At 36.1% G+C, this 18,807-nt stretch overlaps 1 protein-coding gene across 1 annotated transcript in view; it reads right to left on the reverse strand.

Moving 5' to 3' along the window:
* Positions 1–18,807, reverse strand: part of LOC308609441 (melanoma-associated antigen B16-like) — a gene marked incomplete at its 3' end in the record, with an annotated part of 609,526 nt that overhangs the window by 118,199 nt on the left and 472,520 nt on the right. The gene's annotated exons all lie outside the window — the stretch shown is intronic.

The raw sequence follows: 18,807 nt of genomic DNA on the forward strand, positions 1-18,807 counted from the left end.
TCTTGAAAGAAATTTCAGTTGAGCATTATGCAAGGCAATGTATAAAAAAGATTATGTTTCAGGGGTCCACACATGTCTTAATGCCTACCAACTACAAAACATGAATGGGACGGGGTGCCTGGATGGAGATTCAAGGACGCATCAATAAGCCATAACCAAATATTTATCTTCTGGACTATCCATTTGGGGAATTTCGCTTCCAAGCTGGTTGTGGTGCTGAAGCATGACAGAATGCACGCAAAGCTTCTTGCTCTTGGATGACCACTAGGTGTAATCATTTAAGTGCATAAACCTCATTTTATCTTACGTTATTCAAGTATGTTCTTAGCGCGGGGTGTGTGTGTGTGCATGTGCGTTTGTGTGTATACATCAAGTTATAAGGGTGTGCCTACTTACAGGCCCGAAAATAGGCTAGGTAGACAGCATAGAACTTTGTTTATAATAGCTGTATAATAATTTTTGATAATCTAGCTAGCTATAAATGCTCAAAATACATTCTTATATTATTTATGGTAACCACTGATGTGCTTTATTAATCTCAGCAATTATCAAAATGCCAGGAAGTTACACATTGAGTCATCTGTGTAACTGGTGAGCATTTGGCTATGCTGTCAAACCTATTTTCTTAAATTCTAACTGCCAGTCTGATTTTTAACAGACGTAATGTACAGGGTGCCAATCAGAGTACAAGATATTACTTTGAAACTAGCTAATACTTCCATCACAACTTTATCACTTTATGTTTCTCTGTAATTGCCTTCCTGGGTTTTTCATTGTATCCCCATTTATAAAGTCAGCAGTATGCAGAAAAATATTTTGGTAAAAATGAATGACAGTTATTTGTCATATTTTGTGCTTAATTATGGCATGCCAAGCATGCTGATTCACAGCGACATAGGCCCTTAGGGCCCACAGAAATAATCTGGTACTGGAAAAGTCATAATTTGAACATCAATTAAAAGCATAAGATAGCATTATTAGTCCTGTGCAACTTCAGAATTCCAACAATATTGCTAACTAAAGTTCTGTCATTGAATCTGCTGAACTATTTTTGAAATCTGCATGAGGCACAAGATGAAACAAGTGGTAACTGGACTTCATTAAAAGCTTTCGTCCCTCAAAAGACATTATTAAGGAAGTGAAAATACCCACAAAATGAGAGAAAATTCTTATAAATCATGTATTGGATAAAGTTTTAATATCTAGAACATATATGTTTGTGTGTGTGTATATATAGAGAGCTTTATAATATATATACACAAACCATATTACAATTCAACAAAAAGACAAACAACTCAACTAAAAAAAGGTGCAAAGGACTTGAATACTTAAAACATAGTATTATTATACTACCCGTAAATTCCACTTTTAGTTGTATACACAAAATCACTAAAAACACTCATACACTGTGTGCCACTGTTCACTGTACCATCATTCATAATAGGCAAAGGTAGAAAAACCCTAAATGTTCATCCACAGATGAAAGGATAAACAAATGTGGGATGTACATACAATGGAATATTATTCAGCCCTAAATAATAAAAAAATGAAGTTCTGATACATGCTGTAACATTGACAAATACTGAAAATATTATGCTAAGTGAAGCCAAACACAAAGGTATAAATATTATATGATTCATTTATATGAAATATCTGGAAAAGAAAAAAAATCATATAATCAGAATGTAGATTAGAGGTTACCAGGAGCTGGGTGGAGGGGGAATCAGAATTATTGATTAATGGTTACATAATTTATGTTTGAGGTAAAAAGAGTGATAATAAATATGCAACACTGTGAATGTAATTAATGCCACTGAACTGTACATTAAAAATGGATAAAATGGCAAATTTCATGTTATATATATATTTCATGACAGTAAAAATAAAATGTATAAAATGGTCTGCATATTTCAGTGTAACAGTTCACAACTCTTTTTCAACCAAGATGACCTTTATTTTGATTTTTCCTGGTGTTCTGAAAGATGCTGGCTTTCAAACAAGTTGTGTTTACTGATTAATCCTCATTTACCTATTCTTATTAAAATATGAAATCATTCAATAGAGTTTATCTCAAGAGTAAGGGAATAGCTATGTTCCTCACTGAGTTCCTGTAATTCCAGCTGCCACACTTCACCTTTTCATTTACCCACATGGCCTTTTTATGGGGAAATGGATAACTAATTTCTACTTGAGCTTTTAAAACAATGCCCATATTTCTTCCTTCAAGTACCCCTAGACATCCAGGGTTCTAAGGATCCAGGGTTGGAAGCCACTGATAAGAGTTACAAGGAGCACGTGACTAGGAGTCAAAAAATGTTCAAATTCAACTCTGTCAGAAACACTATGGGCTTAACACATGTATTAAATATAATATCCAATCTGACTTACAATCTAAGATACAAGTATATTCTGTACTAAACAAAGTGATTCATAAAGGCTAGAATAAAGGAATATGCCAAGATGTACTAGGCAAAAGGAAACAATAAGCAATCAAATATTTAATACCTGATATCAAATAAAGTATAATTTGAGCCAAAAGCATTATTCCATGGGAAAGAATGGCACTTTTTAATACTAAAGTCACAATCAGATTGTATATATAATAGTTAAGAATAACTATGCACTAAAAACAGAGCAACCACAGGGGATACGAGGAGAAAATAAAAGATAAAAACACACTAATATTATGATACTTTAATACTTCAATAAGGCTCTAGTACATGAAACACCAAATCAATAATGTAGATCATATGGATATATAGCAAAATTTACACTTTATAATAAAGAATACAACTTAAGCCACATGGAATATTCATGTGTGGCATTTAAAAAATATTCTGATGTCATTACATTGGTTGTATTTTCATATTAAATTTAAAAATACAGGAATTGTATTCCACTAAGTTGAATGTCGTACATATGGTGGTCTTGTTATATAGGCTTTAGTACCTGGATAAAGGCCATGGCAGGTATTATATAAATGAGTCAAAAGATGGCTTACGGGGCTTCCCTGGTGGCACAGTGGTTGAGAGTCCGCCTGCCAATGCACGGGACACGGGTTCATGCCCCGCTCTGGGAAGATCCCACATGCCGCGCGGAGCGGCTAGGCCCGTGAGCCATGGCCGCTGAGCCTGCGCATCTGGAGCCTGTGCTCCGCAACGGGAGAGGCCACAGCAGTGAGAGGCCCACGTACCACAAAAAAAAAAAAAAAAAAAAAAGATGGCTTATGCGCCTTAGTTCTACATTGCTTGCTAGCCAAAATTGTAGCCAAAAGCCTATCGGCACCAAACTTAAATTTTTATACATCTGATTATTTTAAAACTACCACAAATAAAGCAGATTGTTAGCCATTGAGAGCTTTCCTGTTTTGCACACCTCCACAAAACTGCACCCACCATCTGTTATATCTAGATAAGCTCTGTAGCTCTAGAAGATCCTAGTCACTGCTGCCCTTCAGAGTTCTCTGAGTGAAAGACTCCCCACCTTGCTGCTGAGCAATCAGTATCACCTACACACATAAACCTCCTGATTCCCCATCTCCCCCAGGAGTTCCCAAGTCCTTTTCCCCTTCTGGGGGCAGCCCTGGCACTGCTGCCTCTGGAAGGTGGCCTGCAGTAAGGGACTTCCCCTTGAATCCAACCTATCCAAATGCTGCCTGAATACAGCTCCTTGCGTGCTACTGCCACCTATTGATTAGATCCTTTTCCATCAGCCTCGAAATCCCTCAAACTCACTACCCCCGTGTAAAAAAGGGTAGTTAACAAAATACAGATTACTCTTGGCCTGGTGTGATATAGTGTTCTAAAAGATCATGGCTTAGGCCAATGCTACCCAAAATGTGTTTCCTATACCTGTGGAAGTTGTAGTGGAGGCTATTATGTACCACCCAGCAAACTCTTCAAAATGGAAACCCAGCTAGTGGGAAGTACTATCTGTTGAGAGAGAACTTGCAGCTGTCAGCCCTTTTGGAGAATTGCCCTTGACTGAAGAGAGCAGCCTTGCACAAGGTTAGGACTTCTTTCCGCTGGCAGACTGTATCCAAGGACTGGTTGAGGCAGGGATATAAAATCTTGATTCCAACACCTCAATTCAGGACTACTTTGAAGAGTCTTTGTACGTTCAGAGCTTCTTCACGTGAGGTCAGCTAACTTTTTTGCGTGTGACTGAATCACAGCCCACCTTCTGCTTAATCCTGTTTCATTCTCTTCCCCTACAGGTGCTGCTCCTGAAAGCACTCCTTAATAAACTTCTTGGAAACTAATCTCCTTTTCAGTGCATGCTCCCTGACATGGAACACTGTTAATTAAGATAATTCTGCATGATATACAGACTAATGTTTTACATTTTTATTTTATTAATTATTTACCCACTTTTACTGTTATATTTTATTTATAACAGTATTGTTTATTGGGTAAGAGCCCAGATCCTGAAGCCAGACTGCCTGTATTGAAACCCAGCTTCAATACTTAATATCTGATTATTTTAGACAAACTGCTTAAATTTATGAGCCTCAGTTTAATTATCTTTAGAATAAAAATGATAACAACACCTAACACAGACAATTCTATGAGGAGGAAATCAATATTTTTATGGCTACTTAGAAGAGTATCTAACATATAAGCTCAATATAAATGTTTAATAAAACAAAAAATAAAGTTAGCCAATAATATATGTACAAAATTATCAGATAAAAAAGGGTAACATTTTCTAACTCAGATACTTATATAATGGACATGAATAGTATTTAATTAAGGAACATTGTAGCTGGGGTACAATTCAAGGGCATTATTTATATTAGAGATGTGATTCCTGGAATCACAATTGGTGTTAGTTAAATGTGGAAGCTAAGTTTTAATTTTTTAATTGTTCATTCATTTAGTCATCAGGCCTCTACAGAAAAGCACTGTGTTTGGAATACTGTAGGTATCTCAATAGTAAGATCATGTCCTCCCAGTGGCTCCATCAGTTATTGCTACAAATGTGCTACAAAAAATTTTAAAAACACCTTAAAACTGTGATTTAGAACGACAAGACTTTACACTAACCCATAAGTGTGGGTTAGCTGGGGTTTAGATAATAGAGGTTTGGCTTTTTGTGTCGTATCTAAGAATTCACACAAATTAAAAATTCTACCATCACCAGCTCTGTGAGCAAGTCAATTTAATCTTACAGAATGGATTAGTTTCACATTTTTTTAGCCATCTCATATAAGGGAAATAGTGAATACATTTTATTTTAAAAACATCTATTCTCAGATTTCCCTCCTATGGGCACAACGACTCATGACTTTTTGTTCCTGTTTATTCTTCCTTAATTATGGTAGCTAGAATAGGTGTCCTTTCCTATAGAAATCAGGCAGGTACTGGGACCCCTGCCTCCTTGTTAGAAGTAGACAGAGTAATCACTGAGTTATATTTATCTTTTTACCACATGTAAATGATGTGCTGATATTTACCACAAATTCTATCATAAGGAAAACTGATAGGAGGAAAAGGGCAAATGGTGAGACATTCATCTTGTACCAAGCACTCAATTCCTGGGTACATTAGCAAACCCTCCACATACATATATATATATATATATATAATATAGAACCATTAATAATTACATAATATATAATTATATATACACATATTTCTCTACATGTATATACATAATTTTATATAGACTTTTATATACATAATACATAGAATTCTATAAAGTATATAATATATATTTGTATATATTATATAATATATGTCAGGTCCCAAATGACACCTTACAATCATATCACATTTCCTGAGCTTTCTCCCTCTGACCACTTCACACCTTTTCCTCTCTCCTCATACAGCTAAAACCTCTTCCCCCATCCTCAGTCTCAACAGTTGATAGTTTTAACTTACTGAGAATACAGAGGCAATCAAATGAGAACATCTAAAAACACTCACAATCTCAGTAACTCAGACACATGTACCTGTGACCATATGGTCTTTCTCTGTTTATAGTGGAGAAACTTTCAGAACTTCTGTTTAGGTCACTCTCTTGACCTGTCCACTAGATACCATCCTTACTGGCTCCAGTGATTCTCCTTTAACACTAGCTTCATCAATTTCCCCCCCTTCTAAATCATTCTTTTTTTTTTTTTTTTTAATTTTTTGCTTTATAACAAATTTAATCAGTTATACATATACATATGTTTCCATATCCCCTCCCTTTTGCGTCTCCCTCCCACTCTCCCTATCCCACCCCTCCAGGCGGTCACAAAGCACCGAGCTGATCTCCCTGTGCTATGCGGCTGCTTCCCACTAGCTATCTACCTTACGTTTGGTAGTGTATATATGTCCATGCCGCTCTTTCACTTTAAATCATTCTTATTTGCATATAAAATGCTATAATTTCCCCAATCTTTAAAAAGAACTCATACCCACTGCATCTCCTTCAAGATACCTCCTCATTTCCTAACCCCTCATTTATAGCAAAGTTCCTCAAAAGAGTTGAAGAGACCTCAAGAGCTGAGAGCTCTAATTTCTTACCTCTCATTTCCTGTTGAGCCTGCATTCAGTCAAGATTTGTTACATTTCATCAAACCAACTATTGTTAAGGTCACTATGATTCCCATGTTGGCAAATTCAATTATTAAATCATACTTATCTTACTTCACAGATGATCATCTCTGTTACTCTGGAGCTACATTAGTGAAATGAAGGGGAAAAAATAACCCATGATGTTCTAGATTGATGCAGAAAGCGTATTTGACTAACTGCAACACTTTCTTGATAAAAGCAGTCCACAAACTAGGAATAGAAGGGAACTTCCTCAAAATGATAAAGTGCATTTATGAAAAACATACAGCTAACATCATACTTAATGGTGAAACCTTTTCCTCTAAGATCAAGATGAGGAACTTCACCTCATCACTTCTATTCAGTATTATACTGGAAGTTCAAGACAGAGCAATTAGGAAAGAAAAAGTAGTCAAAGGCATCCAAGTTGGAAAGGAAGTAGGAAAACTATTTATTTATTTGTTTGTTTGTTTATTTATTTATGGCTGTGTTGGCTCTTCGTTTCTGTGTGAGGGCTTTCTCTAGTTGCGGCAAGTGGGGGCCACTCCTCATCGCGGTGCACGGGCCTCTCACTATCGCGGCCTCTCGCTGTGGAGCACAGGCTCCAGACGCGCAGGCTCAGTATTTGTGGCTCACGGGGCTAGTTGCTCCGCGGCACGTGGGATCCTCCCAGACCAGGGCTCGAACCCCTGTCCCCTGCATCGGCAGGCAGATTCTCAACCACTGCGCCACCAGGGAAGCCCCAGGAAAACTATTTCTATTCACAGATGATATGACCGTATATATAGAAAATCCTAAAGAATGCACACACACAAAAAAACCAGTTAGAGCTAATAAGTAAATTCAGTGAAGTTGCAGGATATAAGAGTAGCACGTAAAAACTCAGGTGCATTTCTGTATACTGTCAATGAACTATCTGAAAAGGAAGGTAACAAAACAGTTCTATTTATAACAGCATCCAAAAAAAATACAGTACTTAGAAATAAACTTAGCCAAGTAGATGTAAGACTTATACACTGAAAACTACAAAAAATTGGGAAAGAAATTAAAGAAGACCTAAATAAACTGAAAGATACCCTGGGTTCACGGACTGAAAACTTAATATTGTTAAGATAGCAATACTCTTCACAATTATCTTCAGATTCTTTGCAATTCCCATAAAATCCTAATGATCTTTTTTCAGAAACGGAAAACTTGATCCTAAAATTCATATGGAATTCATAAGGAATCCTAAATATCCAAAACTGTCTTGAAAAAGAAAAAAAATGTGGAGGGCTCACTCTCCCCGACTTCTAAACTTACTACAAAGCTACAGTAACAAAAACAGCTTCATACTGTCATAAGGATAGACCTATTCACCAACAGAATAGAATTGAGTCCAGAAATAAATCCATACATACAATGATTTTTGACAATACTGCCAAGACCATTCAATGGGGGAAAAATAGTCTCTTCAACAAATGGCACCGGAACAACAGGATATCCACGTGAAAAAGAATAAAGTGGGACCTCTAGCTCACACTATGTACAAACATTAATTCAAAATGGATCAAAGACCCAAATGAACTAGCTAAAGCTGCAAATGTCTTATAAGAAAATACAGGGGTAAATTTTCAAGACCTTAGATTTGGCAATAGATTTTTTAAAAACATCTTTATTGGAGTATAATTGCTTTACAATGTTGTGTTAGTTTCTGCTGTATAACAAAGTGAATCAGCTATACATATACATATATCCCCATATCTCCTCCCTCTTGCATCTCCCTCCTACCCTCCCTATCCCACCCCTCTAGGTGGTTGCAAAGCACCGAGCTGATCTCCCTGTACTGCGCAGGTGCTTCCCACTAGCTATCTATTTTACATTTGGTAGTGTATATATGTCCATGCCACTCTCTCACTTCATCCCAGCTTACCCTTTCCCCTCCCTGTGTCCTCAAGTCCATTTTCTCTGTCTGCATCTTTATTCCTGTCCTGTGGCAACAGATTTTTTAAAAAATATCCAGCCTTGGGCTTCCCTGGTGGCGCAGTGGTTGAGAGTCCGCCTGCCGATGCAGGGGACACGGGTTCGTGCCCCTATCCCGGAAGATCCCACATGCCGTGCAGCGGCTGGGCCCGCGAGCCATGGCCGTGGAGCCTGTGTGTCCGGAGCCTGTGCTCCGCAACGGGAGAGGCCACAGCAGTGAGAGGCCCGCGTACAGCAAAAAAAAAAAAAAAAAAAAAAAAAAAAAAAAAAAAAAAAAAAAAATATCCAGCCTTCCTTTTCTCACATAAAATTAATAGTCTTTAATTTATGATTTAGTTTTATCCCACAAATTTTTTTATTGTGGTAAAAAATACAATATAAAAGTTATCATCTTAACCATTTTTAAGTTCTTTAACATTAAGTATATTCACAGTGTTATGAAACAGATCCTCAGAACTTTTTCATCTGGCAAATCTGAAACTCTACATTCAACTAAAAACAATTCCTCTTTTCGCTCCCCCTCTAGCCCCTGATAATCACCATTTGGAGATTTTTGCCTCTATTTTTGTTATTGATTCTTACTGCAATTGCACTGCAATCAGAAAATTACTCTGAGTTTTATCTCTTGAAATTGTTTGAGACTTGCTATATGGAAACATATATGACAAATTTTTGTTAATACTACTATGTGCTTATAAAGCATGAATTCAGGAATTGTTGGGTATGGTACTCCATACAGATATATTAGGTTATATTTCTTAATACCACTGTTTATATCTTCTAAACACTTAGTAATTAAAAAAAATTTTTATTTTAGTATTTATTTTGGTTGCGCCGGTGGTCTTAGTTGCAGCAGGTGGGCTCCTTAGTTGTGGCTCATGGGCTCCTTAGCTGTGGCATGCAAACTCTTAGTTGCGGCATGCATGTGGGATCTAGTTCCCTGACCAGGGATCAAACCCATGTCCCCTGCATTGGAAGGCAGATTCTTAACCACTGTGCCATCAGGGAAGTCCCAACCCTTAGTAATTTTTAACTTGCTAGTTGTATGTGCTACTGAGAGGGTTTTTTTTTTATTTTATAAATTTATTTATTTATTTATTTATTTTTGGCTGCATTGGGTCTTCGATGCTGCACGTGGACTTTTCTCTAGTTGTGGTGAGAGGGCGCTACTCTTTGTTGTGGTGCACGGGCTTATTGCTGTGGCTTCTCTTGTTGTGGAGCATGGGCTCTAGGTGCACGGGTTTCAGTAGTTGTGGCACACGGGCTCAGTAGTTGTGACTTGCGGGCTCCAGAGCGTAGGCTCAGTAGTTGTGGCCCACAGGCTTAGTTGCTCCATGGCACGTGGGATCTTCCTGGACCAGGACTTGAACCCGTGTCTCCTGCATTGGCAGGCAGATTCTTATCCACTGCGTCACCAGGGAAGCCCGCTGAGAGAGTTTTGTTAATATATTCCAACCTCATTATGTATGTATCTATGTATCCTGATGGTTTTGTTAAGTTTTTTATAGATATTGATTTTTTAATAAATTAGAATTATATCTTCATCAATTTAATCTTTAATAACTATAAAATAGTCCCATTTATTTCCAGTAATCATTTTTCCTTAAAGTCTACTTTGTTTTCTATAAATTTAACTTTACAAACTCTTTTTGATTCATATTTACAGAGAATTTTTTAACCTATACATTGACTTTCAACTTTTCTGTATCCATATATGTTAGATGTATCTCTTGTAAACAGTATATAGGTTGTGTTTTTTTAAATCCCATCTGAAAATCTTCATTTTGATTTGTTCATGTCATCTCTTTCCATTTAATTTCTTCATTCCGATTTCCACAGTTTGCATGCAGCATGCAGACTACTTTCCTATCCAATAGTACTTCCTCAATTCCCTGAAGTCTCCTTCCCAAGCCTGGAATTATAAAGCCAGGCATACAGTATTACTGTAGGTAGATTAATGTTCATTATCCAAAATGTAGGTGAGCCTCCCTTACTTCTGGTTGCTGTCTTCTCCACCCAAGGATTCTTTTTTTTCCTTCCAGTTTATTGAGATTCTTAAGGTGAAACAACTTAAATACATTCATATTTAAAGTAAAAGTTAGAGGAAGAGACACTTTTCAGGATCTTCATTCACTCCTGTAATTCTCATTGTGACCCTGGTTTTCTGGAGATAATAACCATGCTTAACAGTGAGGTTATTTATTTTAGTGTGACTTTCAAGCCAGGTAGAATGTAAACGTCACTTATTATGAGAATTTTGCCTGTGTAATTACTGTGTGGTGATCTACATCCTCCATTCCCACATTACATGAATACATATATATATTTATAATTTAGGAAGTTTATTTGCTATTTTACCAGGTCTTAATTAGTGTTTATGCATCTGTCTTCTTAGGAGTACAATCTAAATTATGTTCATAATGATGAAGATGAGATAATGAAAGATCTCAAAAGCATTCTGAAATTTCCAAATACTATTCCAATTTCTTTCTCCAAACTCTGCCAGTATCAGGTTGATCTCACATAGGCAGAGCTCTCATGAATACATTCATACATTTATTCTTTCAGGGCATACTATGTGCCATGCTCTGAACTGAAAGACTTTAAAACAGCTAAGAAGACATGCTTTCCCTTGAAAAAGCATATTTTACTTTGAAAAAAAATCATAACACGTCTCAGATTAATTCTTTCAACTCTTTTTTAGTTTGCAATCTCTTTGATTTACAATTTTCAATGTCTTTCAAATAGCATTTCAGGATCTCCATGTTGTCCTGTTGCTTTTTTTATTCACTGTTAGAACACATACATGCCTCCTGACTTCTTCCATTTATATTACATCAAAATTATCCCCATCTCCACTTTCCTGTTCAGAATGTTGCCAAGAAGAACAGAAAATACACAGATGTTATGGAATATTTATTAGTGAGATATTAAATGAATTTGATAAAATCTCAAAGTTATCTTCAATTTTAAGACTTTATTATTTCTCAGAAGTTGTGAACATTGAACTACAGTTTCACAGGTTAGCAAGAACACTGACTCTTACCCTTTAAGAGTATAATTAAAACTAAAGAAGTCTTATGGTAAATTCAGGGGAAAACTATGATTCTCCTTTTAGATGTGACAAATAGATATAGGCACAAACATGTTACTGGATTTTTACTTAAATGAGCTTATTTGTCTTGACATCATCATATCCTGCCTTTTAATTAAAATATTACAAGCAAGCATGGTATAAAGAATGGATAACCTTCTTATCTATGCTTTGTCTCCTTAGATTACATAAATGTCAAAGTATGTTTTTAGTGAAAAATAGCTCTTGTCAGTTTAAATGATATTTTCTAAACTTGATTATTTTGAGATGCATGGTTTACTTGAATCAGCTCTTGCTGTTTTGTGTTCCAAAAATATTTTAAAAAGAACCGATCTATTATTGTAGTATAATGAAAAAAGAAGAGGCGGATTTTTTTTACAAACTATATATTTCATCAGATTTGTACTTGTGACCTTTGAAATATGAAGTCAACTACATTATTCTTTCATAACTCTGCAAGGAAATTTATAGACTTTAAATTATTAACAAAAGGTCTTTCTTATTTTGCTATGCATGATCAAGAATCATAAGTAAAATGTTGATTAAAATGAAAAAAAAAGGTTTAAGAGTCAAATGGGTCTTACAGATCTATACCAAGATTTTAGTGCATGTATAATTTAATGACAAACATAATATTTTATACTATGTTTATTTTTCAGAAAAAATGTTCCCTTTTTATTAACTGTATGGTATCTCACAAAACAATGATTCATGAAAAATATAGAGCTTATAAAGACAAATTAGAAGATAAAAAGCCTTATATAGATATGCTAGTTAACCTCATACTCTTTTATTGATATCTCTGAAAAAATATATAATTACTGTATCTTACGAGATTTGTGACATTATGCAAATGTTTTAATCTTACTATCTCAATTTCCTATTTATAAAATGGGAATAATTATAGCACTTAACTCATACGAAGTTTTTTGATGATTAAATGAGATGATATAAGCCAAAATACCTAGAACAGAGACCAGCACATATTAAGGACTTAATAATTAGTTACTGTTAATTACTATCTGTGGTATATTTAGTAATAGTGAACTTGATAAATTTGCATTTATTAAGGAATAAAGTTAACATTTAGGGGAATTATAAGAATGTTAAGTTGGGGAAAATTTCTTTCTTTTTTTGACTTTATTAATGGTTTAGTAAAAAGTATCACCTTTGGTGAAATGTCTCTGAATACCGTATGTCTTATTAGAAAGAATAAAAGAAGAATACAGCCAACAGTACTTTAGTATCATGAAGGAAGATGTCATTCTTTTTTAATTTCCCACTGTTACTGACGGTAAAAAATCTCCTAACTTCTGCAACCTCTAAATACCTGTCACAAACATGTTGTTTTTCAAAGTACGCCCCCATGATCATTTGATTCTGAATCTCTTAGCGTGTAATTAAAGCTGCGCCTTAAAATGGCAGCTTTGGGACTTCCCAGGTGGTGCAGTGGTTAAGAATCTGCCTGCCAATGCAGGGGACACAGGTTAGAGCCCTGGTCCGGGAAGATCCCACATGCCACGGAGCTACTAAGTCCGTGCGCCACAACTACTAAGCCTGCGCTCCAGAGCCCACAAGCCACAACTACTGAGCCCGTGTGCCACAAGTACTGAAACCTGCACGCCTAGAGCCGGTGCTCCACAACAAGAGAAGCCACCGCAATGAGAAGCCCACACACCACAGCGAAGAGTAGCTCCTGCTCTCCGCAACTAGAGAAAGCCCGCGCGCAGCGAAACAAGACCCAATACAGCCAAAAACAAATAAGTAAATAATTTTTTTTTTTTAAATGGCAGCTTCCTGGACACCAGCCAGATTGAATGAATCAGAATCTCAGGAGGTGGGACTCATCAGGCTTTCTTTTTAGCAAGCTCCATAGGTGATTTTTATACATAGTAAAGTTTAAGAAACCTTAATCTAGTAGGACATAAGAAACTGCTATCAATCATTCTGCCTTCTGGCTTTCACAAGAGTGAGAATTTTCTTCTTTCTTTTACAAATAACCTTTGATCTCCATCTTGGATCAGTCAAGGAAATGAACAGTGATTACTGGAAGCAATTTTGAGGCTTCAAATGGAGACCCAGACCTGTTTTAGAGTGGAAATACATACACCAGAAACGAAAGTTTTTTCTTTAACTAATGCATTTGGATGAAATTTCTCTTTCTGCGAAGCGAGATAGACTCATGAGTTTTACGGTTCCTTATCTCAGAAACCCCAGCTGTCCCTTATGACATTTCCCAGAGAAATAAGGGTTGACTGTTTTCTAATAGGGCTGATTGATATCTTTTGAGATAAAATGGTAACTGAACACCTGCAATTTATCATACTGTAATTTTTGTTTAAAACCAATTTCTTAAAAAATATTATTTTATTATGGTAAGGATACTTAATATGAGATCTACCCTCTTAACCAGTTTTTAAGTGCACAACACATTATTATTGTTGACTATAGTTGCATTATTGTATGGAAAATCTCTAGAGTTTATTCATCTTGCTTAAGTGAAATTTTATGCCCATGGATTAGTAACTCCCTATTTCCCCCTTCTCCCAGCCCCTGGCAACCATTTCACACTTTGGTTCTATGAATCTATTTTAGATACCTTATATAAGTGGAATTGTGCAGTCTTTCTGTGACTGTCTCATTTTACTTAGCATAATGTCCTCAACGTTCCTCCATGTTGGTGCACATGGCATAATTTCCTACTTTTTTAAGGCTGAATATTATTCCATTGTTGTATATAGCCCAATTTCTCTATCCAGTCATCCATCAATGGACATTTAGATTGTTTCTATAGCTTGGCTACAGTGAATAGTGCCGCAATGAACATAGTTGTGCTAATATCTCTTCAAGATCCTGATTTCTATTATTTTGGATAAATATCCAGATGAATCTAAAAGTGATTTTGATACACTGATAATCTCTAAAGGAAACAGATTACTTACTACTGCTGCTAGATTTGTATTCCGCAAATATTTATCACATTAAAATTATTATTATTATTTTTTTTTTTTTGCGGTATGCGGGCCTCTCACTGTTGTGGCCCCTCCCGTTGCGGAGCACAGGCTCTGGACGCGCAGGCTCAGCGGCCATGGCTCACAGGCCCAGCCGCTCCGTGGCATGTGGGATCCTCCCAGACCAGGGCACGAACCCGTGTCCCCTGCATTGGCAGGCGGACTCTCAACCACTGCGCCACCAGGGAAGCCCCTAAAATTAATTTTTAATGCTTTACAGATTTAAATGTACTATCTCCAAGAATACAGATACTCTGGTATTATTTAGCTCCAACTTTATGAAATTATACAAAACACTGGTAGTTATTCAGATGATGAGTGCAAATGGTAAATTTACGATTGTGATGAACTGGATATAGAGAGAAAACATTTAAATAAGAATATCAAGGTGAAATTATTTTAACTAACACTGATCTAATTAGTTTCTTTTACATGGTATGCATATACAATATAAAATTCATGATTTTGTGGTGATGAATTTATTTCATGATGTCTTAAATGATGAGATTTATATTCTCAGAAGGGGAAAATATGTTATTTTGAGTATAGTATATTCCATTGCTGATTTTAAGTTTGAAGTGATGAACAAGTTCAACTGTCAGTGTCATTCCCAATAAATCATAGTCAGAGACATGCAAGAAGATTCCTTTTAAATTGGGATATTAGTGTCTACTAAGACAATAAATAATCAGTATCCAGAGAACAACCTCAAACAGGTATGTCTGGGAAAAGTATAAGACTTCTGATGCTGGCATTCACCAAGTGATGGAAATCCTAATGAAACACTGCCATGACTAGGGGATACTGTGTCACTTTGTGACTCAGAGAAAGTTTCTTTGCACACTTATTCCTCTCCTGTCCTATTCCAGCTGTAGTCCGCTGTCACTTGTTACTTAAAATGTCTTACCGTGGCAGTGGGGGTGGTGCTGTTGTGACTAAGGGTCAGAGGCATGTACAATTTACTCGACTGCCAGGGATGTGGTTTCTTGGTTATCCTGCCTGTCTCCAAATTGCAGCCATAAGTTGAATGTGTAATCATTCCTCTTCTCCATGAGTAGGGTTTTTACACCTATTCGATTATTCCACATGTCATGACTGTCCGCCAGTTCTTTAAGATCAACAGTGCTTGTTGCCCTTCTCCTCATAGAGGCAGGCTGTTGTTCTGTATAGGAGCTCCAGGAAAAGAATACTGGTAGAGTTTCTTGCCCCTCCCTTATGACTGTTGCTTCCTTCTAGGGCCTGCACTGCAGTGGATATTCCTCAGGGCTCTTTCCAATCTTTTCTGCAAGCACCTGTTGGGGTTTGTTGAGAAAGGACATGCAAGGGGACATGGACTCCTCCAATTTCCGATGCTCTCAGGGGTTTCACACTGTCTCAACAGGCCACACTTGGTCTTCACCAATTGTCCTTGCTTGTAGCTGAACTCTTCTTTTTGGGACTTGATTATGTCTACCCCAGGTGAGTGCATGTTCATCTCTTATCTTTCCCTGCAGTCATGGTCTTTCCTTGGATTGGCGACCAGTGACATCAGCTTTCTGGTAGCTCAAGAAATGCCATGTTGGGCTTCCCTGGTGGCACAGTGGTTGAGAGTCCGCCTGCCGATGCAGGGGACACGGGTTCGTGCCCCGGTCCAGGATGATCCCACATGCCGCGGAGCGGCTGGGCCCGTGAGCCATGGCCGCTGAGCCTGTGCATCCAGAGCCTGTGCTCCGCAACGGGAGGGGCCACAACAGTGAGAGGCCCGCATACCGCAAAAAAAAAAAAAAAAAAAAAAAAAAAAGAAATGCCATGTAATTTGAAGTTGTTCTGGCTCTTTTTTACTGTAAGGGTAGAAGCAGCACTCCTTTCAACTTCTCTAAAAGCCAGCGTGGATGGAAGCCAAAACCATTGCTTATATAGTTTTAATTTTAACAAAGGGAGTGAAAATCCACATTTCTAGCAGTACTTTTGACAATAATATCACTTTTTTTTACTTGTAGTACTCTTATTTTTGGGCTAAAAAACATATAGCATATATAAATATTTCATAACTACTAGATTATTTTCAAGATGTTTCAGAAACAGGTCAAAATGTTTTTTTCCCCTCTAGAAGATAACTAACTATATAGTTTCCACAGAGAAGAAGTTTTAAATTTATGATACTGAGTCATCTAATCAAAGTGATATAATAGACCCTAGCTATTGCTCTACTGGAATTTTAACAGTAATGTTGCTTTTATCTTCTGCAGACACTGTTTTTCCCATATTAAAAATGAAAAGAGAAAATTTCCATCTAAAACAAGGTCAATGAGAACACAAAAGTATACATTTCTTGCACATCATTTTACATGAAAGTTTCAGCACAAGGTCCAGAAAGTTATAGGTAATGTAGACATGTTCCCTTTACTCACTTGGCTTGGTAATTATGTGATTATAAAATTAAAGGTGAGGTCTTTATCAAGGTTATGCTGGATTATAGTAGCAAAAACAAGCATTAATGGCAGTGTTGTGAAATAGATTGTGTACTAGATATTAAATCATTTTATCAAAGGACTGAAAGATATATTAGTAATTTTTAATCTACAAATGTCCTTAAGCACATTGATGCAATTGTACAGATATGTATCATAGACATTCTGTAGAGCCCAGTCCCCAGTATTTACTTAGTAGATCATTGGAGATTAGCTGTGTACTTTTCCTTTTCAACTGGATCATCTGTTGATATTTTACTCTTATTTATTTATTTATTTCTATGTATCTATCACGTATGTTATCTGCAAACATGGGGTCCAAGGTCCTTTTTTGGTTTTATTTCGTTTTGTTTTGTGAGCCACCTTTTCTCTTTGTGCATTCTTATCTTCTGCCCACTGGGAGAGATTATTGGAAAAGGACTTATTCCCTGTCACAGTGGAAATACAATGAAACATGAATTCATTATGACTGAGTGGATGCTTTCATTGTCAGGGCACTAATTTCTTAAGGACTTACAGGAAAAGATCAGTGACATGATACTAACTGTAACTTTCATCACACTAATTTTCAATTTAATGCTTTAAGCCAGTGAAGCTAATTATAATCAGAAAAGGTTATACATATTCTCAGCCATTCCAATCCTCCCAAATTACATCTAACTGTATCTTTATTGTTTATTTCACATATTTAATCTAGGTCTAGAGTGTTCTATATCAACCTGTAAATTTTAGAATATAAATTTTAGATATTATATTACAAATGTGCTACATATTGCAAATACACATAAATTTGAGCACACTTAGCAATTTTGCAGTTTAGATGGATATATGATTATTTATGCCACAAAACATAGTATAATAAATTCAAAATCTCTTATCTGTATTATAATTCCCCTTTTCCCACAGAATGAATTTATATTTTCTGTGCATCTGACTTAATAAAAGTATAATACCTGACATATTGGTGAGGAACCATATTCGTATTTATTTGAACTCTAACATGGCTCCAGAATACTTGAGAGCTAAGGCACAAGGAAAATATTAATACCATGTCTTTGCGTAATTACTGTCTGTCCAGATAAATTATGTTTTTATTTCTCACAAGATCACTGACAATTTCTCCTCCATCTACATAGAAATATATATATGCATTCCATAAAAATGTAATCTTGTGGATCTCCCTGGCGGTCCAGTGGTTAACACTCCGCGCCTCCACTGCAGGGGGTATGGGTTCAATCCCTGGTCAGGGAAGATCCCGCATGCTGCAAGGTACAGCCAAAAAACAAGACAAATCAAAAAACAGAAAATGTAATCTTGTATGTAAGCTTATTTTTGAGATAATTAATTATAACTATATTTGTTTCTTCACAATTAAAAACATAATAGTCTGTTAATTTTATAAATGGAAGAGCAATTCAAAAAATAAAAATTTAAAATATTTTACAAAATTAGTTTAAATAAACATTAATAAGGTACATTTAAATAAGTAGTTTGAATAAGGAATTATTTGAATAAGAAAAAAATTTAAAGCATAAAAACATAAAGCACATTTGTTATAGTGTCACACTAAGTAATGCAAAGTTATTATAAAAATAGAGGTTATTACCGTCACAATGAAAAAATTCATATGTTCACAGTGACCAGTTGAATTAGTCATATAATCATATTTTTGGAGCAGATTTCCTACGTACTAATCTGGTCTTTAATCTAGTCCATATCTTTCATACATACTTTTTGTAGTAGCATCT

Source organism: Mesoplodon bidens (assembly GCF_964165515.1).
Source record: "Mesoplodon bidens genome assembly, chromosome: X".
NCBI classification, from domain to species: domain Eukaryota; kingdom Metazoa; phylum Chordata; class Mammalia; order Artiodactyla; family Ziphiidae; genus Mesoplodon; species Mesoplodon bidens.